Raw genomic sequence first — 16258 nt, 5'->3', positions numbered from 1 at the left:
CAAAGTGGCCAAAACTAGTGGGAGGACAGAAGACTGGTAAGATTTTAAAAGCCAGCAAAGAACGACTAAAAAAAAATGATTAAGAAAGGGAAGATAGACTATGAAAGTAAACTAGCATAAAATATAAAACCAGAAAGCAAGAGTTTCTATAGGTATATAAAAAGGAAAAAAGAGTGGCTAAAGTAAATGTTGGTCCCTTCGAGGACGAGACCGGGGAATTAGTAATGGGGAACAGGGAGATGGCAGAAACTCTGAACAAATATTTTGTATCAGTCTTTACGGTAGAGGACATTAACAATATTCCGACAGTGGATAATCAAGGGGCTACAGGGGTGGTAACACAATCACAATCACTAAGGAGGTGGTACTCAGTAAGATAATGGGACTAAAGGCAGATAAATCCTCTGAACCAAATGGCTTGCATCCTAGGGTCTTAAGAGAAGTAATGGCAGGGATTGTGGTTGCATTGGTCGTAATTTACCAAAATTCCCTGGATTTTGGGGAGGTCCCAGCAGAATGGAAAACTGCAAATGTAACGCCCCTATTTAAAAAAAGAGGCAGACAAAAAGCAGGAAACTATAGACCAGTTAGCCTAACATCTGTGTTTGAGAAAATGTTGGAGTCCATTATTAAAGAAGCAGTAACAGGACATTTGGAAAAGCAAAATTTGGTCAGGCAGAGTCAGCATGGATTTATGAAGGGGAATTCATGTTTGACAAATTTACTGGAATTCTTTGAGGATGTAACGAACAGGGTGGATAAAGGGGAACCAGTGGATGTGGTGTATTTGGACTTCCAAAAGGCATTTGACAAGGTGCCACATAAAAGTTCACGGGGTTGGAGGTAATATATTAGCATGGATAGAGGATTGGCTAACTAACAGAGAACAGAGAGTTGGGATAAATGGTTCATTCTGCGGTTGGCAACCAGTAACTAGTGGGGTGCCTCAGAGATCAGTGCTGGGACCCCAACTATTTACAATCTATATTAACGACTTGGAACAAGGGACTGAGTGTAACATAGCCAAGTTTGCTGACGATACAAAGATGGGAGGAAAAGCAATGTGTGTAGAGGACACAAAAAATCTGCAAAAGGACATATACAGGCTAAGTGAGTGGGCAAAAATTTGGCAGATGCAGTATGATGTCGGAAAGTTTGAGGTCGTGCACTTTGGCAGAAAAAAAAAATCAAAGAGCAAGTTATTATTTAAATGGAGAAAGATTGCAAAGTGCTGCAGTACAGTGGGACCTGGGGGGTACTTGTGCATGAAACGCAAAAGGATAGTATGCAGGAACAGCAAGTGATCAGGAAGGCCAATGGTATCTTGGCCTTTATTGCAAAGGGGATGCAGTATAAAAGCAGGGAAGTCTTGCTACAGCTATATAAGGTATTGGTAAGGCTACACTTGGAATACTGCGTGCAGTTTTGGTTTCCATATTTACGAAAGGATATACTTGCTTTGGAGGCAGTTTAGAGAAGGTTCACTTGGTTGATTCCGGGGATGAAGGGGTTGACTTATGAGGAAAGGTTGAGTAGGTTGGGCCTCTACTCATTGAAATTCAGAAGAATGAGAGGTGATCTTATCTAAATGTATAAGATTGAGAGGGCTTGACAAGGTGGATGCAGAGAGATGTTTCCACTGATGGGGGAGACTAGAACTAGAGGACATGATCTTAGAATAAGGGGCCGCCCATTTAAAACAAATTAGGAGAAATTTCTTCTGAGGGTTTTAAATCTGTGGAATTCGTTGCCTCAGAGAGCTGTGGAAGCTGGGACATTGAATAAATTTAAGACGGAAATAGACAGTTTCTTAAACGATAAGGGGTTATGGGGAGCGGGCAGGGAAGTGGAGCTGAGTCCATGATCAGATCAGCCATGATCTTATTGAATAGCGGAGCAGGTTTGAGGGGCCGTATGCCTACTCCTGTTCCTATTTCTTATGTTACACAACCTCGACTTTGAGTCGGCATGGTCGAACTGGTAGCCACACCATCCTCTCGGATGATGGTGTTAGCTACCTGGGATGTTCAGAGTGATGAACCTCCGGCTGTCAAAGTAATATTCATTCCCTCCTGCATCCTCTATTTCCTGGATGGATTCACCTTGCACACAGTTTTGACTGGCTTTGATATACTAGATTCTTAAATGAACCTTCTGGACTTTAACATTAACCAATCTATGTGGCACGTGTTAACAAAAGGTGTCAATCACCTTAAACCGACATGTCAGGATTGGAATGACCTCAAGTTAACTAAGAAATAAAACGGACACAGACAGGCAGGTTTACTCTCATAACCTCTCAGTCCTCGATAACAAAGGAATGACACAGTTCCCAATTAAAAGGGACGTTTATTTATTGATATCCTGACAAGCTGGAGGTGATTTTCGTGTCTGAGCGGGGGTATTGAGCGCTGGCTTCCCAGAGAAGTCAGCGGGGAACTCGTGGGAATTTCTGAGTCTCCCCTCATTAACAATGTAAGCGCTCGCCACACGCAGCTCATCAACGTGGCGGCGGGAAGTCAGGTCAGGCTGTGCGGCTGCTTTGCAAGAATCGGTGCAACAATTTAAAGGGGAGGTGCATATGTTGCATAGCGATGAGAGAAGCAATGCTGTGGCGCAACAGGCGAGTTCAGAGCCTGCAGCAGCAACTACACGCATTTTCAAATCCGTTGAGGTGCAAAAACACACAAACTTGCTGTTCTATACAGCTTTAATACGAACGTACGAAAATGACCAGCCCGCCCCACACACATGAAGCTTGGAGTATACTGACAAGACACTTTCTACCGCCCACCACCAATGAGGTCACCGGGTCCTGGCCTCCATCTGAGTTGTTCCAGGGAACCTCCGTGGGAGTTACAATCTAGCGCAACAGATTCGGCCTCCGAGTGTGTACTGCGTTTGAAAACCTGAACTACCTCACCGTATACTGCTGAGATTAAATATCCCATGTCCCACACAGTCCATCTCCTTGTTATACGGCATTGGGATTAAACATGTGACAGAGTCCGCCTCCCAAGATTAATCAGTCTGATGTGATGACGCAGAATCTGGGGGTGACATCAGAATCGGGGGCAGTGTAACATAGCAACAGTAGCAACAACAAATCCGTTGGAGACAACTTCTGCTCAGTGGTAATAATAACTAAATAACCAGAATTTGTTTGATGTGTTGTATGACAGTCTGTGGAACAAAACACCCAAAATACTGGAAAGTCGGTCTATTCGAATTAACGGTTAATAGACCACAGAGTGAGTGAGTCCGCGGGGATAAAGTACTTCCATTTGTTTTATTCCCTCACGGGATGTGGGCATCGCTAGCAAGGTCAGCATTTATCGCCCATCCCTGACTGCCCTTGAGAAGGTGGTGGTGAACCCCTTCTTAAACTGCTGCAGTCCGCAGAGCGAAGGTACTCCCACAATGCTATTAAGGAGGGAGTTCCAGGATTTTGACCCAGCGATGATGAAGGAATGACAATATATTTCCAAGTTAGCATGGTGTGTGACTTGGAGAGAAACGTGGAGGTGATGGTGTTCCCATGCTGCCCATGTCCTTCTAGGTGATAGAGGTCACGGGTTTGGGAGATGCTGCCGAAGAAGCCTTGGCGAGTTGCTGCAATGCATCTTGTAGATGGCACATACTGTAACCACAGTGCGCCGGTGGTGGAGGGAGTGAATGTTAAAGGTGGTGGATGGGGTGCCAATCAAGCGGGTTGCTTAATCCTGGATCGTGTCGTTGTTGAGTGTTGTTGGAGCTACACTCATCCAGGCAAGTGGAGAGTATTCCATCACACTCCTGACTTGTGCCTTGTCGATGGTGAAAAGGCTTGGGGGAGTCAGGAGGTGAGACACTCTCCGCAGGATACCCAGCCTCTGACCTGCTCTTGTAGCCACAGTATTTATGTGGCTGGTTCAGTTAAGTTTGTAATATTCCACAAACTGCCGAAGTGGGTTAAATACCCAGTCTACCACAGAGTTACCTGGATTTTCCAATCGAGCAGAGTATGACATCAGGAGCTCCGCCTCTCTTATACCATTCAGGGTCAGCCTCGTTAGAATATTTTTACCTAGCTCCAGGCATCAGAAAATAGCATTTATGAACATGAAAGAATTCTGTTCCATCAGTGCCCAGGTTATATGTGACAATCAGAACTACTTAAAGAAAGACTTGCATTTATGCAGCACCTTTCACGACCTTGGGAACATCCCAAAGCTCTTTACAGGCAATGAATACTTTTTGTAGTTACTTGTAATGTAGAAAATGTGGCACCCAATTTGCACACAGCAAGCTCCCAAAACCAGAAATCTGATATTAACTAGATAATCTGTTTTTTTTCCAGGTGTTGGTTGAGGGATATATATTGACAAGGGCACTGGGAGATCACTCCTGCCTTTCTTTGAGAAGTGCCATCAAATCTTTTACATCCATCTGAGAGGGCAGAGAGGGCCTCGGTTTAACATATCATCTGAAAGACTCCCTCAGCACTGCACTGGAGTTTCAATCTCGATTTTGTGCTCAAGTCTCTGGAGTGGGATCTGAACCCACAACCTTCCGACTCACATGTCGAATTCATAATGCATAATTCAGGTAAATGCTTGGAAGTCATCATGATACATTTCTCTATGAGTCCACAGCCCCAAAAATTGGCCCAGAATTTGGCAGTTGGAGGCTTCCCACGGGCAGATACCTCTGACCGCAAAAATTTCTACGAAAGTACCTGGTGGTCTGGGAGGTTCGGAGACTTGTGATCCTGGGCCTTTGTTTAAAAGCCTGTGTATGGAGGCCCACATATCCCAGCAACGTATGGACTTCGTACGCATCACTGGGATCATGTGGGCCGGCCCAACCTCTCAGAGTAGGTGGATCCACATTCATACTTATGGTGGCATCCCTATATAGAAACCACATAAACACCGAAAATACATTTTTCTAAAATCACATATTTCAAATGAATCAAAATGTAATTTAATTAATTACTTAAAACAAAAATGTAATTTTATGAAAAATAAATTTACATATTTTAAAGGATCTAAAATAAACTTACCTTATTTAATAGGATTTTATATGTTTAAATTATTGAGAAAATGTATTATTTTGTGCTTTAAAAATCTTGCGCTGGTAAAAGCAGGCCTTACACTGGGCTGGAGTTGGGCGAATAGCCCAACTTTCCGCCTGCGGAGGCCCTTTAGTTTCAGGTGCGTGCGCTTGACAGATCACAAGTTCCGGGTTTAGGTGTATGTGCTTCGCATTCCTAAACCTAGAATTTGCAGGGACCTCACAGGCCTGTGCGCACCTCGTATGCGCCCGTGGGGAGCGCAAATTCAGGCCAATTATTTCAAGGTTGTTCTGTCCTAGACCGACAGATCCTGGATGACACTTGACTGGCTCATGACACAAGAACAAAATCCAAGAACTGCGGCAGAAACCAAATATAATGAGGCACATACCTCTACATGGATACACATTGAGCATATGATAGGACTACTGAAACAAAGCTTGCACTGCCAGGATCGTTCTGGAAGATGCTGTTGTAATAAAGCTGTCCAGAAGTATAGTCATGTGTTCGGTGCTACACAATTATATTGTCAGAAGAGCATTCACCATGAGGCAGGGGCGAGGGAAGAGTCAGGAAGGGAACAATGAAGTCTGAGACATGAGGCCAAGTCTCAGGAGTTACCAGCTCCACTTCAGCAGCAACACAGATGGCAAATGTGATGACATTTATTGAAGGACCGCTTCTCTTAAAACTTGTAACTCCCACCAGCATAAGCAATCCTGTATTACATTCCCAATGAGCTGTCGTATATAACCGAACTGAATGTTTTTGACAGATTAATCAAGTGCTCCTCTCGTAGGAGAAGGAAGCAAAGTCCTGGATATGTCTGAGGGCTTCCTCGGACAAGGATCAGAAAATATTTTTTCAGCTGCAAGTGCCCATCTGCTACTGTGGTAGCTGGTTAGCCTTGCTCACCTCTGGCTGTCCGTGGGACATTTCAGGAGGATGGCTGGCTGTGTTGCCTTGATAACAGCTCCCTTATCCGTGCTTACTTATGCCATGCCCCTACTGCTGGGCACCTCTTCAGCATGTCCTGCCATATGCTTGGAGGCAGACTACAGAGCTGCGATGAGGTTGCTGAAGAAGTCCTGCTTCAGGGTTCTGACAAGGTGATTCTTTGGCATGTTGAATCCAGAAAGAACCAAATCATGGATACCAGTGCCCCCGGACTTGATAGAATCAATTATGCCACACCTGAGAGAACACACAGCCTGCAGTTCTGTAAAGCGATCAAACACCATTGCACAGATTATGGGTAGGGGACTCCTCCATAATAGCCATCATATTTCTCACAGAAAACACAAAGCAAAAAACTGCAGATGCTGAAAATCTGAAACAAAATCAGAAAATGATGAAAGTACTCAGCATATCAGTCAGCATCTGTGGAGAACACAGAGAAATTAACATTTCAGGAGTGGACAAATTCTCAGATCGCCTCTCTTCTATTGTGAGCCTCTTTATCTGGCAATCATGAAGAGATTGGTGAAGAGCTGAATGTTTAATGAAACCTGCGATGGCTATTCAATTGGCCACCATGCTTCCCAAAACAAAAGTGCTTGAACACATAATGCTGAGGTGAGTGATGGTGGCCTTTAATAGCCCCACATACCATCAGTTTCCCGAAATATGAAAGATGTATCGTGTATGAATATGGATTCCCATTTGCTTTAATTTTAGAGAGACCATATGATGCCACAAAGAGTTCCCATTATTATGATTGAGAAAATACTTTACCTGGATTGGCAGCCCAGTGCCACATGACTCCTGTCCAGCTCTACGTCCATCCAGATTTGCACGCGCTCCGATGTGCAAGGAGAGGAGGCCTCAGGACCGGGATCTCTGGTGGGCGCAGCAGCAAAAGGTAAGTGTGCATCTTTTCTCTAGAATTGAGTCGAATGCCCACGGGAAGAAGAAACCGGGATTTCAGGGCCATTAATCCATCGATTATTAATTAGTACTAATGTTCTGAAGTCCTGACAAAAGGAATGTATTGCCTTGCCCTTTACCAAAACCGACACTATTCTGATTGGTTTCCACACAGTGAAGTCTTTGATTATTGTTGGGCCTGTCCTTGGATTTACATGCAGCTGCAATCTTGTCCACTTACTGGGCACCGGTGTAGCATCTTGCCCACTTGAACCGACACTGTTGTGCGCTATGGTTGCCATTACATCTATAATATCTATTCTTCTTGGTTTTATAACTCTCCCACTGACTGGGGCTCACACTCTTCCATGTTTGTACAGCCCTGTGGCTGTGAACCGCTACTACTGCTGGTAATGGGTGAAATTCCTTAATATTTTTTTCTGCCATTTCCATGGAGGTGGCTATCTTGCAAGCTCTCTGAAAAGAGAGATCATTTGTACCTAGCAAATTTATCTCAAAGAGCCCTGTTTAGGAATCCTCCAAAACTGCAGTGTAGAGACAATTTTCTTATGGCAACAATTTATTCATAGCCTTCAGAAATAGCATGGTTTCATCAGGCCTTTTGTTTCTCATTGCAAATGTACAGCTCTCCGCTATTTCTAAAGGCTGCGAATCAAAATGATTCTCCAATATCTCTAGTATGTCTGAGAATGAAGCATCCTTAACCTTTCATTGAGTTAACAAATTCACCAAGATACTATAGGCCTAAGTTTCCACATGATTCGCGCCTGATTTTTAGGAGCAACTGGTGGAGAACGGACTATTTTAGAAATCGCAATTCTCCACATTTTTTTTTCTGCAGTTCTAGTCAGGTAGAACAGTTCTACTTTAGAACAGAATTTTTTCTTCAAAAGGGGGTGTGACCGGCCACTGACGCCTGATTTGAAAGTTTCCACAGTGAAAACGTACTCCAAACTAAAGTAGAATGGAGCCAGTGAAGATTTTTGTAGAACTGAAAAAACCTGTCTACACATTAAAAAATCAGGCACAGGTTACAAATTAGGCGTCCAGAATGAGGTGGGGGTGAGGGGGGGGGGAAGGGAACTCATTAAATTCGACAATAAATCCTTATTTATACTTCTACAAATATTATACAAATAAATCCAACCTGAATAAACATTTATAAGCCAAGAAAAGATTAAATAAACCATCTTCCTACCTGTGTGAAAGTGCTTCAGCCAGGGAGAATTCTGCAGCCGTTCGTGCCGCTGAGCGGGAGGGGAGTGGGGGGGGGGGGAGAAAGCCGTTCGTGTCGCTGAGCGGGAGGGAGGGGGAGAGAGAGAGAGAGGGGAAGGGAGGGAGAGAGAGAGAGGGGGAGGGAGGGAGAGAGAGAGAGAGGGGGAGGTAGGGGGAGAGAGAGAGAGAGAGAGAGGGGGAGGGAGAGAGGGAGGGGGAGCGGGTGTCGGGTTGGGTCTGCTCGGCGGGGGGGGGGGAGGGGCGGGGGGAGCGGGTTTTGGGTCTGGTCTGGGGGGAGCGGGTGTCGGGTCCGGTCGGGGGCGGGGGGGGGGGGAGCAGGAGCTGGCCATGGGAGGAGCCTTATTCACGCAGCCCCAGTGAGGCCATTCAGCCAGGGCTAGGGGCTGCGTGCTTCGGGCCCCTCCCACACAGTTCGGCGCCTGGAGCTACTGCACTTGCGTGCCGACTGTAGCGCGCATGTGCAGAGGTCCCGGCACTGTTTTCAGCGCAGGGACCTGGCTCCGCCCCCCCACAGCTCGTGCTGGCTGCGCCGAGGGCCAGAGGACCTGTAAGTAGGTGGAGAATACCAAAGATTTTTTTAGGCGCGAAAAACGGGCGCCCAGCTCGGAGGGGCACCCGTTTTTTTTCTTGTGGAAACTTGGGCCCAAAAATCTATGCCCGAATCATAATTTTTAGAACAGCTTTCATCTTCTCCTGAACTGCTTGATTCCTTAATTGCGAATCTGCCGCACCTGCTGGGATTTCATTGACATCATTAGCTCTAAAAAAACATTTGCAATCATTCCCTGTGTTATGTCTCAAATAAAGCAATGTGACTGAGTACTATAGACTTGAGTAAGTGTGACCTTAGTCTCTTTATTCTGACTCCAGAGTGCTGGCACAGCATGGGAGGCCTGCTTATATGCAGTGCTCCCAAGGGATGCAGGGATCCCTTAGGACTCATATAGATGCACCCTCTGGTGGTGGTAGAATGCTGGTTACAAGGTGTTGCATACATAACATCACTCTTCCCCCCCCCCCCCCCCCCGCAAAGTCAATAGTACACTTATTTACAGGGTGAGACAATCTAGGGCTTTCCGCTCCCTAGTCGGTCGTCTCGGTACAAACACAGGTGCAGGTGAATTGGTTGGGCCTTCGCTGGGCTGCTGTGCAACTGGCCTTGCTGGGTTGCTGGGGATGATGAGTTCAGCTTCGTAGTCAACCGTGATGTCGGTTGCCACTTGTGTGTGTATCGGAGGGTCGGAGTTGGTGGTGTCTTCTTCAGGTTGCTCGTGGCTGTCTGTGAATCGCAATTTGGTTTGGTCTAAGTGCTTTCTGCAAGTTAGTCCATTTGCAAGTTTGACTTCAAACACCCTACTCCCTTCTTTGGCTACGACAGTCCAATCAAGCCATTTGGGACCATGTCCATAGTTGAGTACAAATACAGGGTCATTGATTTCAATATCGCGTGACAAGTTTGCACGATCATGGTACGTGCTTTGCTGATGCCGCCTGCCCTCGACATGATCATGGAGATCAGGGTGGACTAGAGAGAGCCTTATTTTGAGTGCCCTTTTCATGAGCAGTTTGGCAGGGGGAACCCCGGTGAGCAAGTGGGGTCTTGTGTGGTAGCTGAGCTGGACTCGGGACAGACGAGTCTGCAGAGAGCCTTCTGACACCCGTTTCAAGCTTTGCTTGATGGTTTGGACTGCCCGTTCTGCCTGGCCGTTAGATGCGGGCTTGAACGGGACAGATGTGATGTGCTTGATCCCATTGCAGATCATGAATTTCTTGAATTCAGCGCTGGTGAAGCACGGCCCATTGTCGCTGACAAGGACATCAGGCAGGCGTGGCAAACATCGTAGGCTTCGATGGTGGCAGTGGACGTGCTTACAGACATTATTACACACTCAATCCATTTTGAATAAACATCCACAACAACCAAAACATGTTGCCTAGAAACGGGCCAGCAAAGTCAACGTGGATCCTAGACCACGGTTTGGAGGGCCATGACCACAAACTTAGCGGTGCCTCCCGGGGTGCATTGCTCAGTTGAGAGCAAGTGTTGCATGGCAGACGCAAAACTCCAAATCTGAGTCGATGCCGGGCCACCACACATGGGATCTGGCCATAGCTTTCATCATTAATATGCCTGGGTGGGTACTGTGTAGGTCGCGTATGAACGTTTCCCTGCCTTTTTTAAACAAAAGCACGTGATTACCCCACAAAAGACAGTCCGCCTGTATGGACATTTCGTCTTTGCGCCGCTGGAATGGCTTGATCTCTTCATGCATCTCTGCTGAGATGCTGGACCAGCTCCCATGCAGAACATAGTTTTTTTACAAGGGACAGTAAAGGATCCTGGCTGGTCCAGGTCCTGATCTGGCAGACCATAACAGGCGACTTTTCGTTTTCAAATGCATCCATCACCAAGAGCAAGTCTGCAGGCTGTGCCATTTCCACCCCGGTGGTTGGCAGTGGTAGCCGACTGAGAGCATCAGCGCAGTTCTCTGTGCCTGGCCTGTGCCGAATTACATAGTTATATGCAGACAGCATGAGTGCCCATCTTTGGATGCAAGTAGAGATACCTTTGCTCTCTGAGAATAGTGATATGAGCGGCTTATGGTCAGTTTCTAACTCGAACTTAAGCCCAAACAGATACTGGTGCATTTTTTTCACCACATGCCAGAGCTTCTTTTTCAATCATGCTGTAGGCTCTTTCGGCCTTGGACAAACTCCTGGATGCGTAAGCGACCGGTTGCAATGTTCCCGATTGTTGCTTGTTGTAACACACACCCGACCCCGTACGAAGACGCATCGCAAGCTAGCACTAAATGTTTACATGGATCATACAGAACAAGCAGTTTGTTGGAACATAACAGATTTCTGGCTTTCTCAAAAACAGTCTCTTGTGATTTCCCCCATACCCAGTCATCTCCCTTGAGTAGCAACACATGTAAAGGTTCTAGCAAGGTGCTTAACCCGGGTAGGAAATTACTAAAATAATTGAGGAGTCCCAGGAATGACCGTAGCTCCGTCATGTTCTGTGGTCTCGGTGCGTTCTTGATGGCCTCCGTCTTCGCGTCGGTGTGTTTGATGCCGTCTGCCGCAATTCTTCTCTCTAAGAACTTGACCTCTGGCGCCAGGAATACACACTTCGAGCGTTTCAACTTGAGTCCCACACGATCTAGCCGACTTAGCACCTCTTCCAGTTTCTGAAAATGTTCGATGGTGTCACGACCTGTGATCAGTATGCCTTCCTGGAAAACCACGGTGCGCAGAACCGACTTTAGCAGACTCTCCTTTGAAAAATAGCCGCGGCCGATCGAATCCCAAACGGGCATCTATTGTAGATGAACAGACCTTTGTGCGTGTTGATGCAGGTGAGGCCTTTCTAAGATTTCGCCAGCTCCTGCGTCATGTAGGCCGAGGTCAGGTCCAACTTGGTGAACGTCTTCCCTGCTGCCAAGTTGCAAATAGATTTGGATAGCGGGTACTGGTCCTGGATAGAAAAACGGTGAACTGTTACTTTATAATCCCCACAAATTCTGACCGTGCCATCGCCCTTGAGAACCAGAACAATCGGACTGGCCCACTCGTTGAACACAACTTGCGCGATGATGCCCTCTCCTTGCAGCCTGTCCAGCTCGATCTCCACATTCTCTCGCATCGTGCCTTGTGGTGGATGGGTCGTGTACCAGGAACCAAGTGGATCTGTACCTTCGCCCCAGAGAAATTTCCGATGCCTGGCTCAAACAACGACGAGAACTTGCTCAAAACCTGGGCACATGAGGCGTCACAGTATACTCCCTGTACATTCAATGTACAGTTACATAAAACTACTGGATGTACCTTCACACTGTATACACTATGCTTGGACCACCAGAGGATGCAACTGGTGGAGACCTAGAGGTCACCTGTACACGACAGGTAATCAGGTATAAAAGGGAGCTCACATGCTGTACCCTCATTCAGGAGTTGTAATAAATGGACGAAGGTATTGTACAGTTCAAGTACAATACCTTGCCTCATGGAGTCATCACTAGAGTGCTGATAGACTTAATAGAAATGTCCACCGATCATGTTAAAAGTTGAACTGAACAGAATTCCAGTAATCATGAATTTGGACACGGGTGCAAGTCAAGTCTATCATGAGCAAAAAGACCTTCGAGAGACTGAGGTGTAACAAGGCACAAAGGCCCAAGACGGACGAAAGCGCTTGGATGCCGTCCCAGTTCCAGCAGATTTTTCCCAGCAAGCTTCTGCCGAACAGTGTGGGGCCATCCCCATAGTGGTAGTTCGTACACCGCTCCATCATAGGAGACTTTTACTGCTGCACTGCCAATTACAGGGATCAGCTCTTTAATATAAGTTCTCAGTTTGGTTTGAATTGGGCTCAGCTTGGGCCTTTGTGCCTTGTCGCACCTCAGTCTCTCGAAGGCCTTTTTGCTCATGATAGACTTGACTTGCACCCATCCTCGTCACCATTTTCCAATGTGTATTTGCATCATGGTTTCTTTGCTTAAGAATTCATAGCAACACATTGCTATTAAGAACTAATTGGTTTATTCACAAAGGTTTGACAATCACAATACACATTATTAGTTCACCACTAGGCTCACAACTGCATACCTGATTGTGGATGACCAAGACCCAACTGACTGGGGTTTTATTGAGTCTCGTGAGTATCACACGACTGGCTGAGCCACTCACAATGCAACAGCTCTACAAACCTGTGAGCATACTCACAAGTGCATACATTACAGTGTGTGTGTATGTGTGTGTGTGTAAAGAGATAACAGCAGTAGATATTTATCATGGCAAACTTCTTGTAAGTGTTGAACTTTTTCTTCACCTGGACGCTGAAGCAGCATTGATCTGCTCCACCACCCCTTCCCATACAGTCATCACAGATGCCTTTAATTGGTGTGTGTCTCTCACTGCCAGAAATAGCAACTCTTCTTGGCATATCCTCCCTGAGCATAGCTTCCAGGTCTCTTTTCAAAAAGTGGGCTGTTTCCTCTTCTCCCTGGGAACTTGCATCTAACAACAACAACTTTCATTGATATAGCGCATTTAACGTAGTAAAATATCCCAAGGTCAAAGAGGTAGGTTTTAAGAAGTGTCTTAAAAGAGGAGGGAGAGGCAGAGGGGTTTAAGAAGGGAACTCCAGAGCTTAGGGTCTAGACAGCTGCTCGCACAGATGCCAGTGGTGGGGTGAAGGAAATCGGGGCTCGTTCACGTGCAGCACGTAAGCAAGGTAAACAAATTCTCCCAGACTAGAACTGCAGATACCTCTTTCAGGAGCTGCATCGACACTATTAAGGTCTTGTGCTGGATTTCCTACTCCCCTGCCTGCCAAACTCCCAGGACTTGCATCTAGGTCAATCCACGCTGGGAGATCACCAGCTTTATGTAAATCTTGCCTGTGTACTGGAAATTCAGGCCTGCAATTGCTTCTTGCATGCTCATTTTATCATGCTTGTTATGGTTGCATGTTCAATCCTTGCTCCCGATTTTAATTGCGGCCCTGTTATCAGCGGGTGAGCTGCGGTGTTAGTTAGAAATGCATGCAAAAATGAGGTTAGGGTTTAACACTCGAGCATCATTTAAATCCCACTGGCCAACAGTGATGGAGGATGGCAAGTGGCGGGATGGGATGCTGGGCCTCCCATGGGTGTACCCACAATCGGGAGAGAGGATGGTGGAGATCGCAGCAGGGGAGGCCTAAGCTTGCCTTGTGTGGCCCGGATTCTTGCTCCTCTTGCTACAGGAATAAAAAAATCAAAAACGTACTTATTTGGGCCTTTGGTCCACTTCTGCACTGAATTGGTCTGGTAGGAAATTCATTGCTGCTTCCCACTCAGGCCACCGAGTTAAATCTTGATGCTTGATGCTCTCAGAAAACTAGATGGGAATTAAATTTAATTCTCTACTGGACTCCAAAGTGGAATGTCTACTTCAGTTGACCCATTATTCGCTCTCATGAGCATAGGGATAAGCTAGATCAACTCCTTGCATAAAAGATTAAAGTAATAAAGCTGTAAAGGAGTAATAAAGGAGTAAATTCAAGAAAATGGTTTGAAGATCATCTCCCCTTCTGACATTTACTCAGTTTTATTATTTCACTTATAAGCCACTGTTAGGAAATACCTTGCAGACCTGTCTCTTTTTTGGATGAAGACTCTGATTTGGAAGATGGCCCTGCAACCTTGAAGGAGATTGTTATGTTCAGAATAAATTCACAGTTCAGAATATATTGCAAGCTCAAACTGTTGTAACCTTGGTCTCTTTATTCAGACTCCAGAGTGAGGTAGCAGCATGGTGAATCATCTTTTATACCTGCTTGCCCCAGGGTGCACAGGTCTCCCACAGATGTGCCCCCTAGTGGCAAGTCTTACATTTGGGAAAGGTCTACATACATACATAACATAGATTATTCCAACTAAGGGAGGTTATGTTAGAACTGTATAAAACACTAGTTAGGCCACACTTAGAGTACTGCGTACAGTTCTGGCCATCATATTACAGGAAGGATGTGATTGCACTTGAGAGTGTATAGAGGAGATTTACAAGAATGTTGCCAGGACTGGAGAATTTTAGCAAGAGGAAAGATTGGATAGGCTGGGGTTGTTTTCTTTGGAACAGAGGAGGCTGAGGGGAGACTTAATTGAGGTGTATAAAATTATGAGGGGCCTAGATTGAGTGGATAGTAATGTGTCTATACTTATCTGTAGAATAACTCCACGAGGCCTAGTGCTATGCTTGAACTGCTGTGACCTTAGTCTCTTTATTGTAACTCAGATTGAGACAGCAATGTAGTGACTGGCCTTTCATACAGCTGCCTGGGCCTCCCAAAGTTGCACCCTCTAGTGGTACCAGCATAGTATGTACAGAGTATACATATATGACAACATTCCCCCTCAAAGTCTTTGATGCGAGTTAGTTACATGTTGAGGCGATCCAGAACTCTGCGCTCCCTGTTTGATTGTCTGAGTGTCACTTCTGGCATGGGTAAGTTGGTCGGGCCACTGCTGTCTTGCAGCACTGTTGGTCTGACTGGACTGTTGGAGATGGTGGGATCATTCTCGTGGTTGGCAGCTAGGTCTGTTGCTGATTGGGTGTGTGTTGGTGGATCGCTGAAGGTAAGGTCCTCTCCTGGTAGTTCCTGGTTACCTGTAAATCGCAATTTGGTCTGCTCCAAATACTTTCTGCACGTTTGTCCGTTAAGCAGTTTGACAAAAAAAACTCTCTTCCCCTCCTTAGCTAAAACAGTGCCAACGACCCATTTGGGGCCATGACCATGATTCAGCACAAACACCGGGTCGTTTACATTGATGGCGCGTGATACAGCCGTGTGATCATGGTACATGTTTTGCCGATAACGCCTGGTTTCCACCTGATCGTTGAGGTCAGGGTGGACTAAGGAGAGCCCGGTTTTGAGTGTATGTTTCATGAGTAACTCCGCAGGGGGGACCCCGGTAAGCAAGTGGGGTCGTGTTCTGTAATTGATCAGCACCCGGGATAGGCGGGTTTGGAAGGAGCCTTCCGTGACACGTTTCAAGCTCTGCTTTATGGTTTGGACTGCCCGCTCCGCTTGGCCGTTGGATGTGGGCTTGAACGGAGCAGATCTCACAAACTTGATGCCATTGCGAGTCATGAATTTATTGAATTCTGAGCTGGTGAAACACGGATCATTGTTGCTAACCAGAATGTCGGGCAAGCCATGGGTGGCGAACATGGCCCTGAGGCTTTCAATGGTGGCGGTGGACTTGCTGGATGCCATCATTACACATTCGATCCACTGAGAGTAGGCGTCCACGACAACGAAGAACATTTTTCCCAGAAAGGGACCCACATAATCTACATGGATCCTGGACCATGTTTTGAGGGCCAGGACCACAGACTAAATGGAGCCTCCCTGAGGGCATTGCTCAGTTGTGAGCAAGTGTTACACTGGCGCACGCACGACTCCAAGTCCGAGTCAATGCCGGGTCTCCAGACGTGGGACCTGCCGATAGCCTTCATCATGACTATGCCTGGGTGGGCATTGTGTAGGTTGCGTATGAAGGTTGCCCTGCCTTTTTTTTGGCAGGAAGA

Source organism: Pristiophorus japonicus, chromosome 12 (assembly GCF_044704955.1).
Source record: "Pristiophorus japonicus isolate sPriJap1 chromosome 12, sPriJap1.hap1, whole genome shotgun sequence".
NCBI lineage: Eukaryota > Metazoa > Chordata > Chondrichthyes > Pristiophoridae > Pristiophorus > Pristiophorus japonicus.
Note: the sequence above shows the minus strand (reverse complement) of the source record.